Below are 25,736 nucleotides of genomic sequence, written 5' to 3'. Positions count from 1 at the left end.
GGGCCTGGCCTGTCAGGTGTAGTACCATGTCATTAACATGGACTTTTGTTCCTTGAACCTGCTGACGCTCAGCAAATATATTTTTCAAAAAGGAAAGCATTCGTCAAGGAAATAATCAAAGAGTAATTAGTAACACATTTCCCGACACAGCTGAATGGGCCCCATCGGGTCACTGTGATCATAAGTGTAAAAGGGGATCATATAAAGGGAGGGGAGAGTCTTCTGATGGAATTCCTGGCAGGAGGAAATTAATAAATAAAATGTGTGTAGCAATTCTTCTTTATCACCTCTATCACATTACTGCTCCCTCTCCCAGATCCTGGAAGGAGACAAGGAGAAAAGCCCTAGATTAGTCCTCTGCTGGCAGCTCATCCAGGCAATGCAGGGCAGTTGGTGAGCCAACCCCTAGCCCTTTGCCTCCTGGATGGCAGGAAACTAGCTTCCAGATGGTGAAGAATGGCTTTCAATTTATATTTCTGCCATTTGCCTTTGTTTTCGGGTAAAGGCCTGAAGTCACAGGGTCTTCCTGCCTGCCAGGTTGGAAGCCAGATGATGGATCACTCTTAGGCAGACAAAGGAAAAATGTTGGCGATAATCTGAAAGTGGTGGCCAAGCTCAGGAGAGGTCATGGGAAGAGATGCCATCTGTGCAAACTGCCCACTGACTTGCTGTCAAATAGTAGAGAGCAGTGTGATAGAAAGGGACCATCAATGCCCAAGTAGGGTGGGCTATTGCTTATGTGCAGGGGCCTATAGAAATTGTAGTTGAGAAGAGCTCCCTCATATAAGGTCTCCCCAGCACACAGATGTACAAGGGTCATCTCAATGATGGCATTCCAAAACATCCTGATCCCACACCACCCCCGTGCTTTTAAAATTCTCTCTCCCCCAGTATTTCTCATCTCCCTAACCAATAGCATCATCCACCTAGTTGTCCAAGCCAAAACCTGAGAGGGCTCCTTGATGCCCCTTATTTCCACCTCTATCAACTCCCAAATGGATCTAGAATCAGCCTATCATTCTCCAACCTGGTCCTGACCAACATCACCTCAAACCTGCACTGAAAATGCCAATCAGGTCTTCCACCTTCTATTCATAATTCCACTCTTCCTTATACAGACGCTGAGGGGGTTTCTAAAAGAATTTTATCAGATTAGCCCATCTGTCTACCTCATTTCTATGGCTTCTGGTTGCACTTGGGGGGTGGAGGGGACAAACAAACAAAAACAACCTGCCTGATTTTGTCTGTTCCTAATCTGAGGCCCCAACTTCACCTCTTATCACTTTGCTCCTAACCATATGTCAACTCTGGGTTCCAAGAAGACAAGTTTGTTCCCATCTCTGGCTTTGCCACTACCTATTCCTTTGGGCTGGCATACTTTCTTTTTACTGTTTGCATGACTTGCTCCTTCTAATCTTTTAGTTCTGCATTTAAATGTGGCTTATCAGCAAACCTCCATGGACTTTTCTTCTCTTGGCTATAGTCTCCGCCTTCAGTTATTTTCTATCACATTACCCTATTTCTTTATTTCAAAGCTATTATGTAAAAGGCTCATGTGGTATAGGAGACATCACTTGATGCCAGCTGGCATTCAAAAGTAGGGAAGTCATTAGATTCATGAGTCCTTTGTTGTTTCAGCCCCTGTGGAAGCCCCATTCCTCTATTTCTCTTTTACTGGCTAGACAGCAGTGTAGGGTAAAGCCTTTGACTTGGGCACCAGGCAGTCTGAACTGAGGTGTGAGTTCTTTAGGTAGATGCTGGAAAACTCCAGCTGTCTGAGGAGCCCTGCCCCAATGGGGATTATCAGAGGAGATTGGGAGTTGTCCCTCCCATTGCCAGGGGGACACTTTCCTCAGTTAATTCCTTGCCAGGTTATCAGGAATGAACTGCTGGGGTTACTTGTTGAACAATTCTGCTTATCTCTCCCAATATTTAATTATTTATTTATATGTTTACTTAACTGTGGTCAGTATCTCCTACTAGAATGTAAGCTCCATTAGGATAGTGACCCCGACCATTTGCCATTGTATATTTGGCCCATTTCCTGGAACATAATAGTCTTGCAAGAAATATTTGTTAAATGAATTGAACTAAATTGTATTGTGTCTATACCAACACAAGGCATACCCTTTTGAAATAGGGTAATATTAGTGGAATTTTAAAATAATGTATTTGCATTCCTGATCATCCTTAGTTCTGTGTAGGTATCTAATCAGGTGATTTAGCATCCTCTGGCCATTGGGGCAGACAGAGCCAGCCTAGAATTAGGGAAATGACTCTCCCATTCTGAAGCTCAAGATCTATGGCAATTCAATAGTCTTGCAGTCTGGTCCAAGATCAATTGAAAAGGAATTTCTAAATTCAAAATTTTAAGAGCAAAGCTTGAAAGTCTAAAGATGAATTTTACTTTAAGAAATAGCATAGGGAGATACAGAATATAATATCAGAGTAGATTCTCCAAAATTGAAAAGGAGACTAAATCTTTAAGCAGAGACTAAGTTACTATAATGTCTGAGCCCTGAGAGGGAATGCAGCACCCCATCCCCACAGCACCCCATCCCCCTAGGCCTTTCTATGGGCTATTTTTAGAGATGATAAAAATCTCAGATGGAAAACCCAGGAAGATGGAAAGTTATATGAAATTACTCAAGTGGTGTTCTCTCCTGCCATCCTCTGTATGGTACAAGAACAGTCCCACATGCCTGCTAAGAGGTCCTCACATGGTTCTCCTGATACCCCCAGCCTGTGTTGGCAGACAAGGATCCCACTGTGTGCTCCTCTGTGTGCTTGTGAAAGGAACAGGATGTGCAAGAGGACTGAATGGACTAAAAGAAGCTTGGGATTGAGAGGAGGATATTCCAGTGTGTGGCAACCTGACCAGTGAAGGCAAATAGCAAATCCAAAACACAACTGCCATCAGCAGGAACTAGTTTAACTCTAGGGAAAGCAAGCAAGGCAGCCACACCTCTTTAGGCACTGGGAGAGGATACTCAATGTCCAGACAAGGTGGGCAGGGCAGATACAAAGGCAGTATGTGGACAAGCAGCCCTCCCTCTACAGCCATGGAGCTGCTTAATCTTTGCCTACACCTAGAGAGTATCATGAGAAAAAGGATAGAAAGTGACTTCTAGAAGAGAGGGGGTTAAGATGACAGAGGAGTAGGGCAACCCTAAGCTTGTCTCCTCCCTCGAACACAGCTAGATAAATATCAAGTCATTCTGAACACCCAAGAAATTGACTGGAAGTCTTAGAGAACAAAGCTGCCTATCTACAAATAGAAAAAAATGACCCATGGTAGGTAGGAACTGTGGAGAGTTGATTTGTGGGAGAAAAGAGCCAGGGGCACAGTAGAGGAGAGAGAAGCACTGATGGGGGAGAGAGTAGCAACAGAGAATGAAAGAGAGAAAGTGAAAAAAAAAAAAGTGAAAACATGCACAGGGGACTGCACAAGAAAATTGTTCTGCACACCCATTGATTGGAAACAAGGAGAGGGTTTCAATACTGCCGGGTTTTTATAAACAGCAGAGTGTAGAGTTTGAAGTTTTGGAGGCCTACGACATCGCCAGAGTCAAGCCTGGCAAGTTGAGCGGTTCTCAGGTAGGGAAACAAGGTGGAGTCCCAGGAGGATGCAGCAGGGTGAGGATACCCTGGATCACTGGGGGAGAAGTGGTTCCCTGCATAGAGGGTGTTGGGTAGAGGGGATACAGCCATCCCATGGGCAAAAGACCCTGCGAGTGCCATTGAACTGCCCCATTCACCAGCATAGGAACAAAGACATCGGCTGAGGACGGCAAACCCTGGTGCTGGCTATGTGCTGCGATTTACCATAAACTCCAAACTGCTGCATGGTCACACAAATGTTTTCTGGGATGAGCCGGCAATGGCAGAGCACAAGAAGACACTCCACCGGAAGATCAGCATAGGTCCATGCCACAGGGTCCTCTGAAATGTGGGGCTTTGAAACACAGCCAGGCCTGAGATAAAACACTGGAGTGCTGCACCATTTGGCAGGTGGACAACTGGGATACAGAGTGAAGGCAGGGATCTGACAGAAACCGGGGACACATGAGAGGTAATTATCTGCATGTCCATGAGGGCATCTTGAAGAGTGGCAGATGCAAACTTCCAGCTCTGGAGACAAAGGAATGGGATGCAGCCATTTTTACCCCTTGCCCACCAGCATTGATCAACCGCAGTGAGCTAAACAGCACCACCAAGTAGAGAACAAAGTCACTACACCAAGCCCTGCCCCCCTGAGCCCTGTGGGCCCATATCCACAAGGGCAAATCCACCTGAGAATCAGAGGAGAGGGCCCCTCCCCAAGAAGGACAGCATAAACCCCTCCCATGCACTAAGCCTACTGATCATAGAGTACTGCAAAGCTTCAGCTCTAGGGGAAATGGGATCTAGCTTCCTTTGGATATGTTTGTTTGTTTCTTGGGGATGTTTTTGGATACAGAAAGAGCAATTTTTTAAATTTTATTTTTAAATTTATTATTAGTATTTTTTTAATTTTTAATTTTTTATCTTTTTTTCTATTAAACTTCTTGTAACAAGCAGACGAAAACACATGTAGGATGTAGCTTCCTTTATTTATTTATTTTTAAATTTTTATTTTATTTTACCTTTTTTTCTTTTTCCTTTTTTCTTTTTTCCTCCAAAATGACAAGATGGGAGAATTCACCCCAAAAGAAAGAACAGGAAGACATGATGTCCAGGAATTTAATCAATACAGATATAAGTAAGATATCTGAACTAGAACTTAAAGCAAAAATTATAAGGATACTCACTGGGGTTGGAAAAAAACATAAATCCCTTACTGCAGAGATAAAAGAGCTAAAAACTAGTCAGGCTGAAATTAAAAATGCTATCCTGAATGGATGCCATGATAATGAGGATGGATGAAGCAGAAGAACAAATCAGTGATATAGAAGATAAAATTATGGAAAATAATGAAGCTGAAAAGAAGAGGGAAACAAAGGTACTGGATCATGAAGGTAGACTTAGGGAACTCAGCGGCTTATTAAAATGGAATAACATTCATATCATAGGAGTCCCAGAAGATAAAGACAGAAAAAAGGGCAGAAGGTTTTTTTGAGCAAATTATAGCTGAAAACTCCCCTAATCTGGGAAAGGACACAGACACCAAAATCCAAGAAGCACAGAGAACTCCCATTAAATTCAAGAAAAACCAGCCATCACCAATGCATATTATAGTCAAATTGACTATACAGACAATGGAAAGAATCCTGAAAGTGGCAAAGGGAAAAAAAAGTCCTTAACATATAAGGAAAGGTAGATCAGGCTTACAACAGATCTGTCCACAGAAGTTTGGCAGGCCAGAAGAGAGTAGTAGGATATATTCAACATGCTGAATGGGAAAAATACACAGCCAAGAATACATTATCCAGCAAGGCTGCCATTTAGAATAGAAGGAGAGATAAAGAGTTTCCCAGACACACAAAAACTAAAGGAGTTCATGACCACTAAACCAGCCTTCCAAGATAAATTAAGGGGGACTCTTTGAGTGGGGGGAAAAAAGACCCAAAGCAACAAACACTAGAAAGAAACAGAGAACATCATCAGACACACCAAATTTATAGGTAACACAATGGCACTAAATTCACATCTATCAATAATCACTCTGAATGTAAATGGACTAAATGCTCCAATCAAAAGACAAAGGGTATCAGAATGGATAAAAAAACAAGATCCATCTATATGCTGCCTACAAGAGACTCATTTTAGACCTAAAGACATCTGCAGATGGAAAGTGAGGGGATGGAGAACCATCTATTATGCTAATGGACAGCAAAAGAAATCCAGAGTAGCCATATTTCTTATTTATTTATTTATTTATTTATTTTTATTTTTTTCTATCAAACTAGATTTTAAAACAAAGTCTGTAACAAGAGATGAAGATGGGTACTATATCATAATAAAGGTGTCTATCCAACAAGAAGATCTAACAACTGTAAATATTTATGACTTCAACTTGGGAAGCATAAATATATAAATCCCAAATACATAACACTGCAAATATATGTCAATTAATATATACAAATCAATTATATAAATATATAAAACAATTAATAACAAACATAAAGGAACTCAATGATGATAATACAATAATAGTAGGGGACTTTAACACCCTACTTCCAGCAATGGACAGATCATCTAAACAAAAGATCAACAAGGAAACAATGGCTTTGAATGACACACTGGACCAGATGGACTTAACTAATATATTCAGATCATTTCATCCTAAGGCAGCAGAATACACATTCTTTTTGAGTGCACACAGAATATTCTCTAGAACAGATCACATATTGGGTTACAAACCAGCCCTCAACAAGTACAAAAAGACTGAGATCATACCATGTATATTTTTAGACCACAGTGCTATGAAACTTGAAGTCAACCACAAGAAAAAATCTGGAAAGATCATAAATATATGGAGGTTAAAGAATATCCTACTAGGGTGTCTGGGTGGCTCAGTTGGTTAAACATCTGCCTTTGGCTTAGGTCATAGTCCCAGGGACCTGGGATTGAGTCCCGAGTTGGGCTCCCTACTCAGCAGGGAACCTGCTTCTCCCTCTACCTCTCCCCCATGCTCATGATCGATCTCTCTCATGCTCTCTCTCTCTCTCTCAAATTTTTAAAAAGAACATCCTACTAAAGAATGAATGGGATAACCAGGAAATTAAAGAAAAAATTAAAAATTACATGGAAGCAAATGAAATTGAAAACACATCAGTCCAAAACATTTGGGATTCAGCAAAGACAGTCCTAAGAGTGAGGTATATTGCAATACAGACCTACCTCAAGAAGCAAAAGAAGTCTCAAATACACAATCTAACCTTACACTTAAAGGACCTAGAAAAGGAACAGCAAATGAAGCTTAAAGCCAGCAGAAGAAGGGAAATAATAAAGATTAGAGCAGAAATAAATAACATAAAAACAAACAAACAAAACAGTAGAACAGATCAACCAAACTAAGAGCTGATTCTTTGAAAGAATTAATAAAATTGATAAACTCCCAGCCAGATTTATCTAAAAGAAAAGAGAAAGGACCCAATAAATAAAATCATGGATGAAAGAGGAGAGATCACAACCAACACCACAGAAATAGAAACAATTATAAGAGAATATTATGAAAAGTTATACGCCAACAAATTGGGCAATCTGGAAGAAATCGATAAATTCCTAGAAACATACAAACTACCAAAAGTAAAACAGGAAGAAATAGAAAATTTGAACAGACCCATAACCAGCAAAAAAATTGAATCAGTAATCAAAAATCTCCCAACAAAACAAAAGTCCAGGGTCAGATGGCCTCCCAGCAGAATTCTACCAGACATTTAAAGAAGACTTAATATCTATTCTTCTCAAACTGTTCCAAAAAATAGAAATGAAAGGAAAACTTCCAAACTCATTTGACAAAACCAGCATTACCTTGATTCCAAAACCAGAAAAGATCCCATGAAAAAGGAGAATTACATGCCAATATCCCTAATGAACATGGAAGCAAAATTTCTCAACCAGATACTAGCAAATCAAATTTAACAGTGCATTAAAAGAATTACTCACCATGATCACATGGGATTTATTCCTGGGCTGCATGGCTGGTTCAACATTCACAAATCAATCAGTGTGAAACACCACATTACTAAAAGAAAGGATAAAAGCATATGATTTTCTTAATAGAGACATAAAAATCATATGACAAAATACAGCATCCATTCTTGATAAAAACCCTCAACAAAGTAGGGATAGATGGAAAATACCTCAACATCATAAAGGCCATATACAAAAGACGCACAGCTAATATTACCCTCAATGGGGAAAAACTGAGAGCCTTTCCTCTACTGTCAGGAACAAGACCAGGATGTCCACTTTCACCATTACTATTTAACATAGTACTGGAAATCTTAGCCTCAGCAATCAGACAACAAAAAGAAGTAAAAGGCATTCAAATTGGCAAGGAAGAATCAAATTTTACCATTTGCCCATGACATGATACTCTATATAAAAAACTTGAAATATTCTACCAAAAAATTGCTAGATCTAATACATGAATTCAGCAAAGTGGCAGGATATAAAATCAATGTACAGAAATCTGTTGCATTTCTATACACCAATAATGAAGCAACAGAAAAAGAAATCAAGGAATCATTCCCATTTGCAATTGCACTAAAAACTATAACATACCTAGGAATAAACCTAACCAAAAAGGTAAAAATCTATACTCTGAAAACTATAGAACACTTATGAAAGAAGTTGAACAAGACACAAAGAAATGGAAAAAACATTCCATACTCATGGATTGAAAGAACAAACATTGTTAAAATGTCTATACTACCCAAAGCAATCTATACATTTAATGCAATCCCTATCAAAATACCACCAGAGCTGGAATAAACAATCCTAAAATTTTTATGGAACCACCAAAGACCCTAAATAGCCAAAGCAATCATGAAAAAGAAAAACAAAACTGGAGGCATCACAATTACAGATTTCAAGTTATATTACAAAGCTGTAGTCATCAAGACAGTATGGTACATGCACAAAAAGAGACACATAGATCAATGGAACAGAACAGAAAACCCAGAAATGAATCCTCAACTCTATGGTCAACTAATCTTTGACAAAGCAGGAAAGAATATCCAACGGAAGAAAGTCTCTACAACAAATGGTATTTGGAAAACTGGACAGCAACCTACAGAAGAATGAATCTGAACCACTTTCTTACAGCATATACAAAAATAAATTCAAAATGGATGAAAGACCCAATGTGAGATAATAAACCATCAAAATCCTAGAGGAAAACACAGGCAGCAACCTTTTTGACCTCAGCCATAGCAACTTCTTACTAGACACATCTGTGGAGGCAAGCAAAACAAAAGCAAAAATTACTGGACCTTCATTAAGATAAAAAGTTTCTGCACAGCGAAGGAAACAATCAATGAAACTAAAAGGCAGCCTACAGAGTGGGAGAAGATATTTGCAAATGACATATCTGATAAAGGGTTAGGATCCAAAATTTATAAACAACTTAATCAAACTCAACACCCAAAAAACAAATAATCCCAGTTAAGAAATGGGCAGAAGACATGAATAGACAATTTTCCAAAGAAGACATCCAGATGGCTAACAGAAACATGAAAAAATGCTCAACATTACTCATTATCAGGGAAATACAGATCAAAACTATGATGAGATACCACCTCAGACCTGTGAGAATGGCTAAAATTAACAACACAAGAAACAACAGGTGTTCAAGAGGATGCAGAGAAAGGGGTAGCCTCTTACACTGTTGGTGAGAATGCAAACTAATGCAGCCACTCTGGAAAACAGTATGGAGGTTTCTCAAAAAGTTAAAAATAGAACTACCCTATGACCCAGCAATTGCACTACTAGGTATTTATCTAAAGGATACAAATATAGTAATTTGAAGAGGCACATGCACCCGATCTTTATAGCAACATTATCAACAAAAGCCAAACTATGGAGAGAGCCTAAATGTCCATCGACTGATGAATGAATAAAGAAGAAGTGGTGTATACACACACACACACACACACACACACACACACACACACACACTCACACTGGAATATTACTCAGCTATCAAAAAGAATGGAATCTTGCCATTTGCAATGACATGGATGGAGCTAGTGTGTAATGCTAAGTGAAATAAGTCAGATAGAGAAAGACAAATACCATATGATTTCACTCATATGTGGATTTTAAGAAACAAAATAGATGAACATATGGGGGGGGGAAAGAAGAGAGAGGGAAACAAACTATAAGAGACTCTTAGAGAGAGCCAACTCAGGGTTGATGGAGGGAAGTGGGATGGAGCATGGGTTAGATGGGTGATGGGTATAAAGGAGGGCATTTGTTAGTATGAGCACTAAGTATTGTATGTAAGTGATGAGTCACTGAATTCTACTCCTGAAACCAATATTACATTGTATGTTAACTAACGAATTTACGTTTAAAAATTTTTTGGGGAAAAAAGCAAGTGATTTCTAGAGACAGTAGAAAAAACACGGTTAAACTTTGACTTGTGCTGAGTAGGAAACTGGGTTCACGTTGCAGTAGCCTCACATACATTACCAGGTTATCCTGAGATCACGGAATAGACCAAATTTAAATGCTCAAATCACAATCTTCATTAAATCAATTGAAATACACAATGAGAAAGAAGTAAGGGAAAAACATGGGGTAAGTTAACATACTTTGGAAAGCCTGCAGGTGGAGTGGAAAGACCACACTACCTGAATCTTGGGATTTACAGTGTCTCTATGGTCCCGTCTCTTTCAGCCTCAGTGTCCCTCATTAATGTGTGGTTATGAGGACCACAGTTGGAGTTCAAGTAAGAGGCCCACCGATGGAAGTTGCTCTGGCCAGTGACACACATTTACTCTATCAAAAAAACTCAGGGAAAGTACATCTGGTCAACAGTTAAGCTTGCCAATTAGCCAGGTGAATAGTTGGCTAACCTGTCCTATTTGTGTTTCTTGGGCAGAAGACACATAGAGCCAGAATATGAGTCTCCAATGGGCAGGTGAATTAAGGCCTCATGTATATTAAGCCCTCACATAAATTTATGCCTCATAAGTCCCATGTATATTTCATGTACAACAATCATTTAGTACCAGGTATCTCATGACTATTAGGCATCTTTTGCTTCTTCCATCTCTTCCTAAGAATGTTTAGCACATATGTGTTCTACTTATTAACCATTTATCTATACTTAACAGAACTTAAAATATTTCTAAGGATGAGTAAGTCTTACAAAATTTCATCTTCAATAACAGAATTGAATATTCCCTAAAAGCAAATGCATTTTACGTCATTACAACTTGATCGCTTATTTACCTAGAGGATAAATTTTAAACTAGAAATAAATGTAATATTTTGAGGTGTTTAAGCTTTTCTTTTTTTCCTTCTCTGCTATCATTGGAAATGAAAGGTCAGGAGCAAGATGAAAAAATTTACAATGAAAGCTACCTGGTTTTCTATACCTGAGTTGTAGTTCACAGAATGTTAATGAACACTGCAAAGCAGGTGTTTAATACATGGATTATTGTGTTCCACAGCCTTCTTTTCCATTCCTTTTCCTTCTCTGAGGTCTCTTGTATCTCCTATCTTGGGCCTCCATTTGTGCTCCATTGTATCTGCCCCCTTCCTACACTGTGGCAGTGACTGCCAATTCCAGCTCCAGGACATGAGCACTTGTGGCTTCGCCTCTGACTCTCCCCTGGAGTTGGAAGGTGGACTGATTTCACACACACCAGCAGCTGCTGCCCATGCTGTTTACTTATTGGGTTGCTTTCTTCCAGAATGGAGAAATGAAAGCATTCAGAAAAGAAGGTGAGGAGCCCCTGAGGTGTTTTCTGTTCCTGTTTTGGAGGTGATGAGCCAAGGTCCCCTGAGAGCCTACCTATTCTGAAAGGGGCTTCAGATGGATTTCTGCAGGGGATCAATGGGTGCCAGGTCTGAAGAGAAGGACACAGAAGCGGGTGGGGGGATGAGAGTCCTGAGGCTTCAGTGACAAATATTACCTATAAAACCGAGCCACAGGCCAATGTGGAGCATTTGTGAATGGGAGCATGATCTCATTAAATTGTAGGTATGATGACTTCTCATCTTAAGGGCCCTTCAGTGACTGCCTGTCTGAGTAATGAAGTCCTGACCCCTTTGAAAACACTGCTGCTCCTCTCTATTCTGAGCTCACCTTGCCTTTGCAGTGATTCTGCCTGCAGAGCCCTCTCCACCTCTCTATAGGGCTACAGGCCCCTCCCAAATACCCCTACAACTTCACACCACTGAGATTATGGCCATGCTGTTCCCTCTGCCTAGAATCCCTCTCTCCATCTCTCCCTGTCCCTCTTCTGCCTGAAGGATTCTCTGCTCTCCACCACTGCTTGCCTGAGCAAGTATCACAGCTCTTAGAGTTTGCCTTAGTAAGTTCGAAAGTATCTCTCTCCAGAATGTAAATTGTCTCTGAAGGCTGGAACTATAGCCTAACTTATCTCTGTGTCTCCAGAACTATGACTAGTTCCCTGCACATGGTAATTGAATTAATTAATTCCATTGACTTATTAATTTTTTTTAAGATTTTATTTATTTATTTATTTATTTGAGAGAGAGAGAGAGAGAGAAACAGCATGAGAGGGGATAGGGTCAGAGGGAGAAGCAGGCTCCCCGCCGAGCCGGGAGCCCGATGTGGGACTCAATCCGAGGACTCCGGGATCATGACCTGAGCCGAAGGCAGTCGCTTAACCAACTGAGCCACCCAGGCGCCCGACTTATTAATTAATACAGGTTGCTGTAAGTAGCTCTATCCCATGTCCTGGCAAGGGTTGCTACATCCCGAGACACATTCCTCACTGATGGATACTAATTTACTAGGCTTGAACTGATGACCAATTTTGCTTCTCTGAGTAGAAAGCAAAAAGGTTCAACCCCTGACAGTTCCTTGGCTGGTGATGTAGTAGAATATTACGTCAAATCTAAGAAATTGAATTGCACTCAACCATGGTGGGTGACATGCACAATTAAAGATGTTTATAATTAGCATTTGTGAACACAATTTAAGATTAAATGGTTATTAAGAGGATACTCATGAGGTTTGAGGTTTCCTTTTCCTGGCTAATAACCTTTTTTTTTTTAATGCTGGAAATCAATTAAGCATGATTGGGAAACAATGTAGGAAAATTATACATTTTCATAATGTGTTTCCCTTAATGAAAACAAAGCCAGAATGGGAGAGAAAAAGGCAAAGCTCATCTGATTCATGGCTTGGTTATTGCTTCTGAAGAGATAAATACTACCTGTAATCAAATGGACAATTGCATTTTTTTAATTTGAGGATGCAAAAGAATTGCTTCAGTCCAGCAAATGGTGGCATTTCAAAATGGAAAATAGGGAGTTTTCTATTGATAACTTTTCCTGTGAAATTTGACTCTAGAAAGAGGTTTCTTCTATATTGGAAAACTCTGATGATAAAGGAGTTCAAAGTCCAGTGTGGATGGATCATAGTAGCTAGGACGAAGGATCTGCAATTTGGTGACTTATTTTAGGATCCCGAAGTTTTGTCTGTCCCTGTCCCTCAGAGCACTGATGTTCAGAGAGGGGTGCAGCCCCCGTCCTACCTCACAGTCAACAGCAGCTCTACACTCCTACATTAAGATTTCATCAGATGTCAAATATCAAACTCTTCTAGAAGGGGACCACCTTTGTGATTGATATTTTAATGTAAATTTCTAAAACTGAAGCCCAACTGAAACAGTTGTTTTAGTAGTTGGTGAGGACTTGGTGAGGTCTAAAGCATAGATTATGCCATCCATCATGTATTCCTCTAGTGATCTAGCGAGTAGGTGAGTCTGTGTTTGTGTGTGTGTTTGTGTATTTGGGTTTCATGCTGGCTTAGCCCTTATACAAATGCTATTATATGACAGATAATATAGCATATTTTTAAAAAATCATTTGCTTTGCAATCTCTCAGATCGACATCTGCATAACTGGCTTTGTCTTTTAGTAGCTAAAGGAAATTATACCTAAACCGCAAGCTCAACATTATCGTCAATAAGATAATATTTGAGTAGAGCACTTGGTTCCTAATAAACCTTCAATACGTGCTTCTTGTTTTTTACTATTGCAAAAAATGTCTTCATCTCTTTGGCAATCTTCAAAGGTCAGGCTTCAAGCACAGGGCCAGGTGATCAATGTTTCTTTTGTTCTAGTCATGACTTCTCAAGTCTGACAAGATGTAGGAGTGATGACTGGCCTCCAGCTCTAGTCTTCTGCTGCCTGGTGACCTCCTGTGCTCTCTGCAGTGGATGTCAGGGGCTGCCACACCAGAGGACTGCCGTTTAAGTTGTGGATCCCTATTACTTGTGAACTGCTCAGAGAGCAGACTGTACAAACAATTCTGGGTATACATTCTGAGAAAATCAGGAATGCTTCCAGGAGTGTTCTTTGAAAATAATCTTGGTCTTTGTAGTGGCTCTGGGTCGCTTTTGCCTCGATCACACAAGCAATAAATATCCATTAAAAATAATTGGAAAATACAAAAAAGCATAAAAAGCTGAAGGGGAGGTCAGCTAGACCTCAGCTGAACCTCACTTTTTAATTAGGTCACAGACTTGGTCATCTCAGGAGCTAGAGGACACACAGCCTGGGAAAACCAACAACAGTAAACCAGGCAGCACTCATGCTAGTGAGGGGATGCCACAGATCTGGGCTCTCGGCTGCCATAGTGAGGCCCTGCCAGTGAGGTCCGATTCAGGAAGAGGGGCATGCACTCCTGCAGCAGGGACACAGGACCCAGCACTGAAGCCCAGGCCCCTCCTTTCCTACCACCACCTTGAGAACTAGAACAGTGAAAAGTCCTGGAAATTGCAGGATGCAGGGGTTTGTTTTAGGCAGGCAGAGGCCCATGTTCTGCCTAGACCAGGGATGGAATGCTGGCTGCAGGGTCAGGACTGGGCCCAGGGAACAACGTAGCTGCCTGTACTGGGCTGTGCTCAGTGCCCAGCTTGGTGGCTGAGAAGCAGCCCTCTCTGGAAAAATTTCTGTATTACAGCCAGAAACACTAAGAAGACTGGTTGGAAAGACACAGTCTAGCTGCACTGTCAGTAAAGTGCAGACACAGACCCCTGACTCAGAAATGATTTGAAAAAATGATTTGGACCTGGGGTAATTTCTGTTCTAATGACCAAGGGAAGGTAGAAGCCTCCCCTCCCCGTCCCTCCCCTCCCCATCCCCTCCCCCTCCCCTCTTCTCTTCTTTCCTTTCTTTCTCAGCATTCCTAGGGACAGGGTCATGCTTGGAGTCTGCTGGCAATGTTAGGATGGAAATATTTCTGTGCTACTTTCAGGCCAGCCCACTTGTTTACCATGTGGACTGCAGCCAAAAAAAAAAAGCCAAACAAAACCATGTGTCTCTGTCTCCCAGAAGCCTTATAACAAGTGCCTACCCCTAACTTCCTTCTCCATTCTGTGTAAGTTTGGCCACAACTCAATCTACTGTGTTTTTCTTTTTCAGCCATGTCGTTGTTCCTCAGACTTACCTTAGAAATTGGCTTCCCAAACCTGGCCACTTAGGACAGTACCTCCCTGGTCCTGCCCTGTCCTCAGGCTCCACCCCTATGTATGTGTCCTGCCACACTGTCACCACAGAAGACCTGACAGGTGCAGGGGAGAAAGGATCAGGCATGAACTCAGTGCCAACAGGAATAAGGAGAAAGATGAGGGGTTTGGGGAGCATGTGGAATTGAAGCTAGATATAGGACAGGATGATGACGTGGATACCAAAGCTGAGGAAAACCGAGGAAACTAGGAATCGCTCACAGTTTTGCAAGAATGTTCAATTCCTAAGTCTCTTCCTGTGTTAGGCCATGCCCCCTCCCCTCCCCCACCCCGGGAAAGAGGGACAGCGGGTCTCTGCTTCTGGAAAAGTCAATTTAATTTGAAAGAAGAAAGGGACAACAGAGTGGAGAGAATAAAGTGTGCTACTGTCTGAATATTCATGTCTCCTTAAAATTCCTACGTTGAGCTCCTAATGCCCGATGTGATGGCAGAGCCTATGGGAAGGTGCTGATTTCGTGAGGGTGAACCCTGATGGATGCGATTAGTGCCCGATAAAAGAGGATCTAGAGAGATCCTTAGCCCCTTCCACCATGCGAGAACACAGCAAGAAGGTACCAGCTGGGAGCCAGGAAGACGGCCTTCACCAGAACCTGGCCATGCTTGCGCCCTTTCAGCCTCCAGAACTGTGAGAAATAGATTTCTGTTGTTCGTAAGCTACCCAGTCTGTGGTATTTTGTAGCAGCCCAAATGGACCAAGACAAGGCTTAACCATAGAAAGAGTATGTGGGAATCAGATGCTCTGGGTTCAGGTCCCAGCAGTCCTTTTTTTTTTTTTTTTTTTTAAGATTTTATTTCTTTATTTGACAGAAAGATAGAGAGAGAGCACAAGTAGGCAGAGCAGCAGGAAGAGGGAGAGGGAGAAGCAGGCTCCCCACCGAGCAGGAAGCCCGACACAGGGCCTGATTCCAGGACGTTGGGATCATGACCTGAGCCAAAGGCAGGCACTCAACCAACTGAGCCACCCAGGCGCCCAGGTCCCAGCAGTTCTATGTGACCTTGGGCAAGACACTTGCCCTCCTCTAGATTTATTACCTTATTGTTATAAGAAAGATAGTGAATGGGATGATGCTAAAGCTATATATATAGCTTTAATGGGATGATGCTTTCTATATATAAGGGCTTGGTGTGTATTACTTCACTTAGTTTTCCTAACAACTCCTCTTAAGGAGTTTTTACCACATTTTACAGACATGAGGATGGACTATAGAAAGTTTAAATGACTACCCCAGATGGTTGAGTCAAGATCTGGATCGAGGTCTGTCTGGTCCAAAGCTCATGCATTTCTCTACTATGGGTCCCTGTGGATTTCTACTGATACCAAAGAAAATGAGTGAATGGCCTCTGCCTTCACAAAGTATGGGAGAGACAAATTAAGTACAGAACAATGTACATCTTATAAACAGGTGCACAAGCAGTTATGAGTCCACAGAGGAGAGGTATGTGTATGATGGGAAGTGGGTAACAGAAGAAGAGAAAATCAGAGAAAGCCAGAGGGAAGAGATGACATTTGAATTTGGCCTTGAAGAAAGAGTAGGATTTTGAAGGCTTGAGCAGGAAAAGTTCCAGGCATTATAAACAGTGTGAGAAAAGGTGCAGAAGTATGGACACATACATGTGGCTGTGGCGGAAAAGCAGACAGTGGCTGGAACAGGGGGAGCACAGGAAGAGGGCCTAGGGATGAGGCTCCATGGGTTGCAAGTTACTCAGCTTTCATCAGTGGAGTCCCTGCTCCAGACTCCTGGTCCCTCAGCTGCATAGAGCACAAAGGCCAGCCCCACTTTGCTCCTGCTCATGGAGAACACTGCTACCCAGCTACTCAGTACAGCTGTGGAAGGCAGCAGAAGTCTACCTGCCCAGCACCAGTTCTAGCTCAGCCTTGTTTCTGACCCCTACCCTACTTTACACCCTGCACTCTGTGAAACCACTGACTTGCCTGCCTTGGAGATATTCTGACTCCAGGAGAGACGGGAACTGGGATATTTGTACTCAACTTGCAAAGTCCCAAGAAATAACCAGTGAAAATATGAGGCCAAGTGCAGCCAGGAGATCTGGATGATGCTGCTGGCCTCTCTGTCACAGATTAGCTCTGTGACCTCAGGCAAGGCTCTTTGCCTCCACTAGTTCCAGTGGGGTCAATACCTGTCTGGCCTTTTTCTTCAGATGAAATTTTGAAAATAAAATGAGATAATATGTAGATTTGAGACCAATATGGGATGAAGATGTACTCTTACAAGTTTTTCTCTCTTTACAATTTCACTGGGGAATGAATCAGAGAGTTTAAACGATTTTTTTTTAAATGGGAATAGAAAAGATTTCTGAAACAATAACCCAGTTCAAACAGAAGCCTATACTTCTCAGAATTAAACACAAGAGGGCACCATAAGCCCATGCCAAAGAGTCCGAAGGCCTAGGAATTTCCATTTTGATTTTAACACTTAGATTTCTGTGCCACTCTGCTTCGCTGATGTTCTCTGTGTAGGGGTTAACATGGAACAACCTATCACGGGATTGTCACCTTGACTCCTGGTCCAATTCTGACCTTGTGCAATAATTCTTATAAGTGGGCTTTTACCTTTTCTAAAGACCTCTTCTTTCTTTCTAGTTCTAGAACCAAAATCTGAATCTCTGTCCTGATAATTGACATATCTTAAGACTTAATTGAGAAAGGCCTGGTGATCTATGCAGGACAGGGGAAGGAGGATAAGGATCCAAGATCTAGAACCAGGACTTATCTGGGGTAGGTCACTGGTACAAGATAGAATAACCACAGTGCTGAAGAATGGTCTGGTTTGGTGACTGGAGCTAAGCTGTAGAGTATAGGGAAGACCTTTATTCCAGTCAGAGAGACCAGGACACAGCAGCAAATGGTCCCAGCAACCCTGAATGGGGGTGGGAGCAAAGGGGAACTAAGTTCAGTGTTGAGCCGATTCTGGGGTAAGCAGAGTATGCTGCTCTCAGTTCTATTTACTGATGGGAGCAGGTATGTTTATGGTGGCATCAGGTGAGTAGCAGTGTCCCTACCTCTGGTTGGGCAGGAGACCTGGCAGGAGACTGGCCAACTATCAGTCTTAGCAGGATTCTGGGTCTAGACAGGTTGTCAGAATAGGAGGTAGAGAAGCAGGTGTGAGCTCTCAGAACCAGAGACCATCAAGGTCTGCTGGGCCTCAGGTTATCTGAACCCTGGGATATAAAAGCTGACCCGAGCTAAGAGAATGTTTAGTCCAGTGCCTGTGAACTATGGCCTGTAAACACAGCCTCCTTCGTTTCACTATGTGTTGTCTGTGGCTGTTTTTTGTGCTACCAAGGCAGAGTCCAGCAGTTGCAACAGGAACTGCATGGCCCACAAAGTCTATAATATTAATATTTGGCCCCTTACACAAAAAGTGAGCTGATTCCTGGTCTAGTCTAACACCTCCCTTTTAGGATGAGGAGACTGCTTGTCAGAGACATGAAGGGGTCAAGCCAGAAATAGAGATGAGAGTAAATTCCAAGTCAGCTGAGCACTGAATACATTTTATCTCCCGTATGTATTTGGATGCTAAGTTTCATAATTTTCCAAGACAGGAAGTTGTCTTCCCTCCAAAGGCATCTGGGGTTGGGCCAGTGCACATATGTGGGGGTGTTTACACACACTTGTGATTTATCACTCTATTGACCCCTTTCCTGAAGCATTTCCAGATTCACTTTTCTTATTACAAAGGTGGCCCTGTCTGGCAGGTATTATTCTCAAATACCTCAAAACGGGGAGATAAGGAGTGATTTCTCCTTAAAGGAGGCCTGGTAGAACTACATTCTTCAAAGGAAGAAGCTGGAGGTGGAGGCAAAACCTTTGGCTTGGTTAGAAGATGAAATGAGGAGAAAAGAAGGGGAACTTGCACACTGCTCCCAAGGAATTCCTGGGAGCTGATTTTACTATGATGCCAGGCTAAGCTCATACACCTGATCTCCTGTTTCGTTAATTATCTAAGAAAGCAACAGCAGGTCAAACAATTCAGATTAATTACAGTGACATTTGTTCACTCCACTTTGTACAGAATGCTGGTAATGCCTGGAACACAAAGCTGAAGGTAATAACATCATTGTTATCCAAAGGAAGGACCTGGCCAGGAATGAAGGAGATGGTTTTACTGACTTGTCTTCTTGGGCCTTTAGCTTCCTCTCACACATATATGTTCTCTTTTAATCTAATGATAAATCTTTGTTCTACATTTACTAATGGTTTTAGTGATATACCAGAGACGGTTCTATGAGAATTATAGTCCACATTTGGCTCAGAAGGAGGCAGGGCCTCTAACATGGATATCAGCTTAGCCACTCATATTCTTTGAGGTTGTGTCTGGTGTCCAGAATGTGACCTCCCCAAACCTGCATCTTCAAACAGATTTTGGGTGATCACTAGAGGTGATTCTGAGATGGGGCTTCCGCAGAGGATCAGTTTCACTACTTCTTAGAAACCCTCCCAAATTTAAGATGTTCTGATCTTTTTGTTTCATAGCAATTTAATGCAACCTGTCCCCCAGCCCCCAAGTCAATGAAGGATATAGATGTAAGAACTCAAAATGAGCAAATCACCAAACTTTGAACCTCTGCGCGTAAATGTGTACCCGCCAGCCCCGCGCCCCCAGTGGCCTGGTGGAGGGCCGCTTCCCGGCGGGGGGCGGGGATAGCACTGGGGGCTGGTCCTTGGTGTCTCGAGTGGCATCAGGCGGGTCCTAGGCCCTCTCCCCTGGCAGAGGAAGGGCAGGCATTTAGGGTCAAGCCACCAAAAGGGGAGTGATCCAGCCCGGGGGCTTAGCTCCACAAAGAAGAGCCCACCGATGCGGGTCTTTGACAGTTGTCAAGGGCATTTTCTTGGCGAGTTGGGGCCTGAAGTGACAGAGACGGAGACTATAGAATCGGAGGCTGAAAATCAATGAGTGGGGGGAAAGCAGTGTGAAGGAACTCAAGGTAGGTGTTCTAGGAAGCCGAAAACAAAGGCTCTCGGGGAGGGGCGGGGAGGAGAATCGAATGAGGATTAGAAAAGCAGCAGCGTGGCCCTTTAAGGCTGGCAGAGATGGAAATTTAAGGAACCGGGAATTGGTAAAGTGTTTAGAGCCTTAGAAAGTAGGGTCGTTTTAGAGCGCGCAGAGCCCCAGAGACTGGACCGCCGGGTTATAGGGCCCCCTCTAGTGGCCGTTTGGAAGAGTGCAGAAACATTTCCAATATTAGCACATAAAAGGCAAAAACTTTTATAAAAAGAGAAAGATTGAAAGATGGACAGTAAAATAGGAAAACTGATATAGAGTGAGCGAGATGGAGGCTTAGCAAGGAGAAAGGAGAAAAGAACTCCGGGAGGAAAAGAAGAGAGAAAACATGCAAGGGGTAGCGGTTCTGAAGCAGACCCCTTATGGGGCAGGGATGAACCTTCCCTCCTCCAAGCCAGGCAGGCTGGGGGCTGGGCTAATCAAAAACTGAGGAACAGCCAGCCCAGCACAGTGCCCCCAATCCCCAGTACTGCAGGGAAATGCTCTGATATGTTGTTCTCAGCTTTAACTATTACACACTGCACAGAACATAATGTTGGTTGAATATGAATTAGAAATTTAAGAAAGAAAGCAAAGATAAGTAGACTTCATTCATTCTGAAAAACAGCCAAACACTTAGGAGTTGCAAAAACCACCCCATTCCCAAAACCCCAACGGACATCCCAAATTGCAGCATCAGTAAAACAGTCACTGGGGACTTTACTTTCTGATCAAATGCCGTTTAAACTAAATTGTGAGCATTAACCTATTGACTTTTTCATTCAAATAACTTTTGGCCAAATAACATGTAGTCCGTGAGGGTGTGTTTTCAGTTTAGGGTTCATGCTACAGGTAACATGCATCCTCTCTCTAGCACAATTTGAGAAACAAGTTTGTCCTCCAATCATGGTTTGCAAGGAGAACCCAGGCCTGGAGGAAGACAGAGGTGGGTCCACTTCCTCATTTCTGGCGCTAATCTAGTAGTTTTTTTTACTCTTTCTGTTCACTTTGCATCTCAAAGGTGAGGAGCTCTAGGCTATTCCTCACTGTAGCAATTTGAGGAGCAGGTGAAAATGATTCTAGACCATGGTTTGTAGTATTTTCCTACTATTTCCCTATTTTCCCCTGGACCCCTCAGGACGATGGGGTAGGCTCTAAAGCTCAATGTCACAAAAGAAAAAACAGAATTGTGGATTAGATCACTTTCTTAAAGATATAAAAATCAGGGGCGCCTAGGTGGCTCAGTCGTTAAGCGTCTGCCTTCGGCTCAGGTCATGATCCCAGGATCCTGGGATCAAGCCCTGCATTGGGGCTGGATGATCTTGAGTAGTTAACCTTAAGGTGCCTCAGTTTCCTCATCTTTAAAAGGGATACTAAAGTTCCTACCTCCTAGGGTTGTTAGGAGTGTTAAATGAATTAATACATGCAAATTAATTAAAACTGACCCTAGCCATGCCTTCAATATATGTCGGTTGCCATTAGAAGCACTGTTTCTAAAATCTAAGACTAGATCATCTGCTGAGAGTTACTGAAAGAAGTTAAGTTAGGGTTGGAAGGAAAAGGCAAAAATTTGAGAAGATGCTATTGAGAAGAGAAGAGCAAGCCTTTCAGGGATGACTGAAGAATTGTTAGATATAGCTGGAGATCCATCTGAACCCGCCCTCAGATACTCCATGCTTCCTGGCCTCCTCCAGGGATCAGGGTCTTGGAGTCTGGTGAACTCTTAGTGATTATAAGAGCCCTCTGAACCACTGTTTAACCAATCAGCTGCATGTCTGCTTGGCTACTGCTTACTCTTGCAGGCCTAGGAGCCAAGAATGAGGTTGACAGCTTTCTATTTATTTTTAAATTTAATTTAGAAATAGATTGGTATATTTCTTTGGATAGAATATTAGAATTTACATGAAGATAAGAATGCTAATCTTGGACCATATGGCTAAAAAAAGAAAGTTTGGCACACTACTTGGGTTTCTAATGAATATTTCATTTTGTGTACTTTGTCAGATTTATGGACTATATATACATCTAGTTATATGAAATTAAAAAGAAAAGGGCAGCCACTGTGAATTGGAGAATTTCCAAAATATTTGTAAATTAAATTTATGACAGCAGTATTTTGCAACTGTAGGCAATGATTATGAAAATGGAAATTACCCTCTGGATTCCATGTCCATGTCACTAGTAATATGTGGGCACTGAGGAGAAACAAGCAAAAAACTAGCAATGTTAAAATGATTAAATAGCAAGGGACAGTGAATTAATATTGTGAGCAACTGGAAGTAATGGGTAACCGGAAATCAGCAGAAACTTTTGTAGAAAATTAATAGAATGAACTAAATGTTGTTACATAGCTAGAGTACATCCAACTATTTCACTGTAAGGAAGACTCAGTACTACACCATCTTGTTACTTGATAGACTTCCAGATGTTATTTGAGAAATTCCCCATATACCCCCTTGTTGATAATAGAATTAGAGAAGGGTAATAACCAACTTGAAATTGGAAAGAAAAATCTTGGAAGATATTTCTGCAGTTATGTAGCTTATTAGATTCTTTAGAGCTGTTGTCAAACCATTATTGGTGGAGAAATCAATTTGGTGGTTTGTAACCAGAATTTAAAAACATCCAAGTATTAGAGAATTAGAGCAAATGTTCTGTGATACTTTTTTTTCATGTTTGTGTGTGTATGTTTGTACAGTGTTGTGAAGTAAAACAAATGTCATATTGTAGCTTTCTAATGCTTGAAAAATAATAATTTAGAATATATTAGAGAGATGACACTTAGAACAGATTGTAAAGTATACACTGAAGTCAGATTATTAGAAAATCTTACCAATTAATTGATCAACCTCTGCGAATTATGTGATGATTGAGGAATTTCAAAAACAGACAAGTATAGAGGAATTGAGATAGATATCAAAATCGGGCCCTTCTTTTTCAGAAGGTAGGGTGAAGTTTAATATTGTTACTAGGTTGAATGAAAGTATAAGAACTGCATGTCTTTTGACCTCAGGGGTCCAGAAGCCAAACAAAGACTCAGAAACTTAAAGTATAGCAGGGGTTAAGGCAGAGCATAAAAATTTGGTCCAAGTGGCCAGAAAGGCTATATGTTGAGGCAAATTTTACTCTTTTGCCTCTCCTTTTTCCTGCACTTTTTTTTTTCCTGCACTCTTTTAAGTACAATGTTGTTTTGCCTAATTACATAGTATCTAATATGAGTAATGCAGGCTGCTCTTATGCAGTTGAAAAAAATGACAGGTAATGTGTATCATATTTTTATCCTAGTCCTTTTTGTTGGGATCAGCTGATGGTCAATTTGTGGGAAAATAATGGCATAAACTATTGGTCTTGAGTGATGTGCACTTATTAGGATCTCCACCCCCTCCTCTTCTCTGTGTGTAACTTTCATCAAAGTTAGGATATAGTTTGAGCATTTTTTTTTTTTAATATAGCGTCTGTGTCCTTTTTTAGGCCACAAATTCCCTTATGGAAGAGCCTAGTCATGTTTGTCTTTGACCTGATAGTACTTTGAATATTGCCAACTTCATCAAAGCAGGAAAGCAATACCCATTTACTAACCTGAACAGTTGAATTAATCTAAAAACGGGAATGAAAAACTGCCAGAAAAGGGGCTGCAATCATAAGGAAGACCAAAAACTTAAAAATTATCAAACGCATGTGTTAATTAAAAACAGACACAACAATGAATCTAATGTCTGATTATTTTACTGTGTTTCATGCCTTTGAATGCCTGTTCTTTTCTTCCTCCTTAAAATGAACCAGTGAAGTTAATCAGTGAGGAAAACTAGTGTCTGATAAATGGCCTATTCCTTGGAAAGGTGGTATCACCTAGTGGTTTAGAGCATAGTCCTTCTGTTTCCAAAGACCATCTACGTTCAGTAGCAGGATTTCTGCAAGATATGGGACTTCTCAAGTCAAACTGGCTTGTGAAATAAAGGGAATGTATTAGCTAACATAACTGAAAAGACTTACGATGTAGGGTTACAGGAAAATTTATTTGCGGTTTCAGGTCCACCATTTCTCTATGCTTATTAGCTAATTCCTCAGATTTGTTTCTGTTATGGTTCAAAGTTTTGCTATAATTCCCTATCATACATGTGCATCCTGAAACGTCCAAGTGGACAGAGTGTACTATTGACTTGTGTTTCCCAACAGAAGTCCTAAAATTTATTTTGGTTCTACTTGCTTAGAATCCTTAGATCAGGGGCACCTGGGTGGCGCAGTCGGTTAAGTGTCTGACTCATGATTTCTGCTCAGGTCATGATCTCAGGGTCGTGAGATCAAACCCCATGTTGGGCTCTGTGCTCAAGGCAGAGTCTGCTTGACCTTCTCTCTCCCCTCTCTCTCTGTCCCTCCCCCCCACTCATGTGGCTCTCTCTAAATAAATAAATAAATAAAATTCTTTAAAAAAAAAAAAAAGAATTTTTGAATCACATGATCACCTGTGAAGCATGCACAGGAATTACAGGAAAGGATCGGGGGGATTGGCTTAGCCAAAGTTGAGGACTCTACCCTGGCAGTTGAGAATGGAATCAAATTCCCTGAACAACATGGATCAGGCAGGGAAATCAGCCTCTTGCCTTCTTTTTCACTTGCCATTTATACGTTAAAGAAGTAACACCATTTGTCTTGTCATTTCTAACATTTTGGAGTTGGCTGATTGCATCTCCAAGATGTTACTTAACAAGCTCTGATTCCTTATGATTCCATCATGCTGATTTGGGAAGTAAGGGGGAGGGAGGAAACATATTATAACTCAAGTGCCATAGACTCACACTGTTTGCACCACGATAGAGTAGATTTTATTTAATAAATATTTATTTTTTGCTATATGCTCTTAAGACACTTTCCAGAGACTTTAAATAATTGTCTGTGTGTGTTTTTGTGAAGTTTTACCAGTTATTGTTGTTTTGCTGGAGACAAGAGCTCCTCATGCTCTATATTATGATGGACATATTTGGATTTGTTTACTGTCATTTTTTATGATGTGTACTTGTCCCAGTTTTATATGTGTTTTGCCTTATTTTGGGCTTCTAAAAATATTTCTGTCTTGTTTTCTTTCAATTAGTTTGGAATTTAGATAGTGTATTTCTATTTTAGTAGTTATCCTTGAAATTTTACCTTATTTGTTTAGCTTTAAAAAGTATAAAGTGAAATAAGTTGTTCTCAACTGGAGATGACTTTGTCCCTTAGAGGATATTTGGCAATGTCTGGAATCATTTTTCCATCTTAAAATGGGGTGGAGGGGCGCCTGGGTGGCTCAGTCGGTTGAGCGACTGCCTTCGGCTCAGGTCATGATCCTGGAGTCCGGGATCGAGTCCCACATCGGGCTCCCTGCTCGGCGGGAAGCCTGCTTCTCCCTCTCCCACTCCCCCTGCTTGTGTTCCCTCTCTCACTGTGTCTCTCTCTGTTGAATAAATAAATAAAATCTTTAAAAATATATATATGCATATGCAAGCCAATCATTCATCTTCTTTGAAGAGACTTAGAAGAGAAAGGAGTTGAGGGGCGCCTGGGTGGCTCAGTCGGTTAAGGGACTGCCTTCGGC

The sequence above is a fragment of the Leptonychotes weddellii genome, chromosome 10, assembly GCF_054177405.1.
Source record: "Leptonychotes weddellii isolate Sample4059 chromosome 10, ASM5417740v2, whole genome shotgun sequence".
Taxonomy (NCBI): Eukaryota; Metazoa; Chordata; class Mammalia; order Carnivora; family Phocidae; genus Leptonychotes; species Leptonychotes weddellii.
This window is presented reverse-complemented; position numbering follows the sequence as displayed.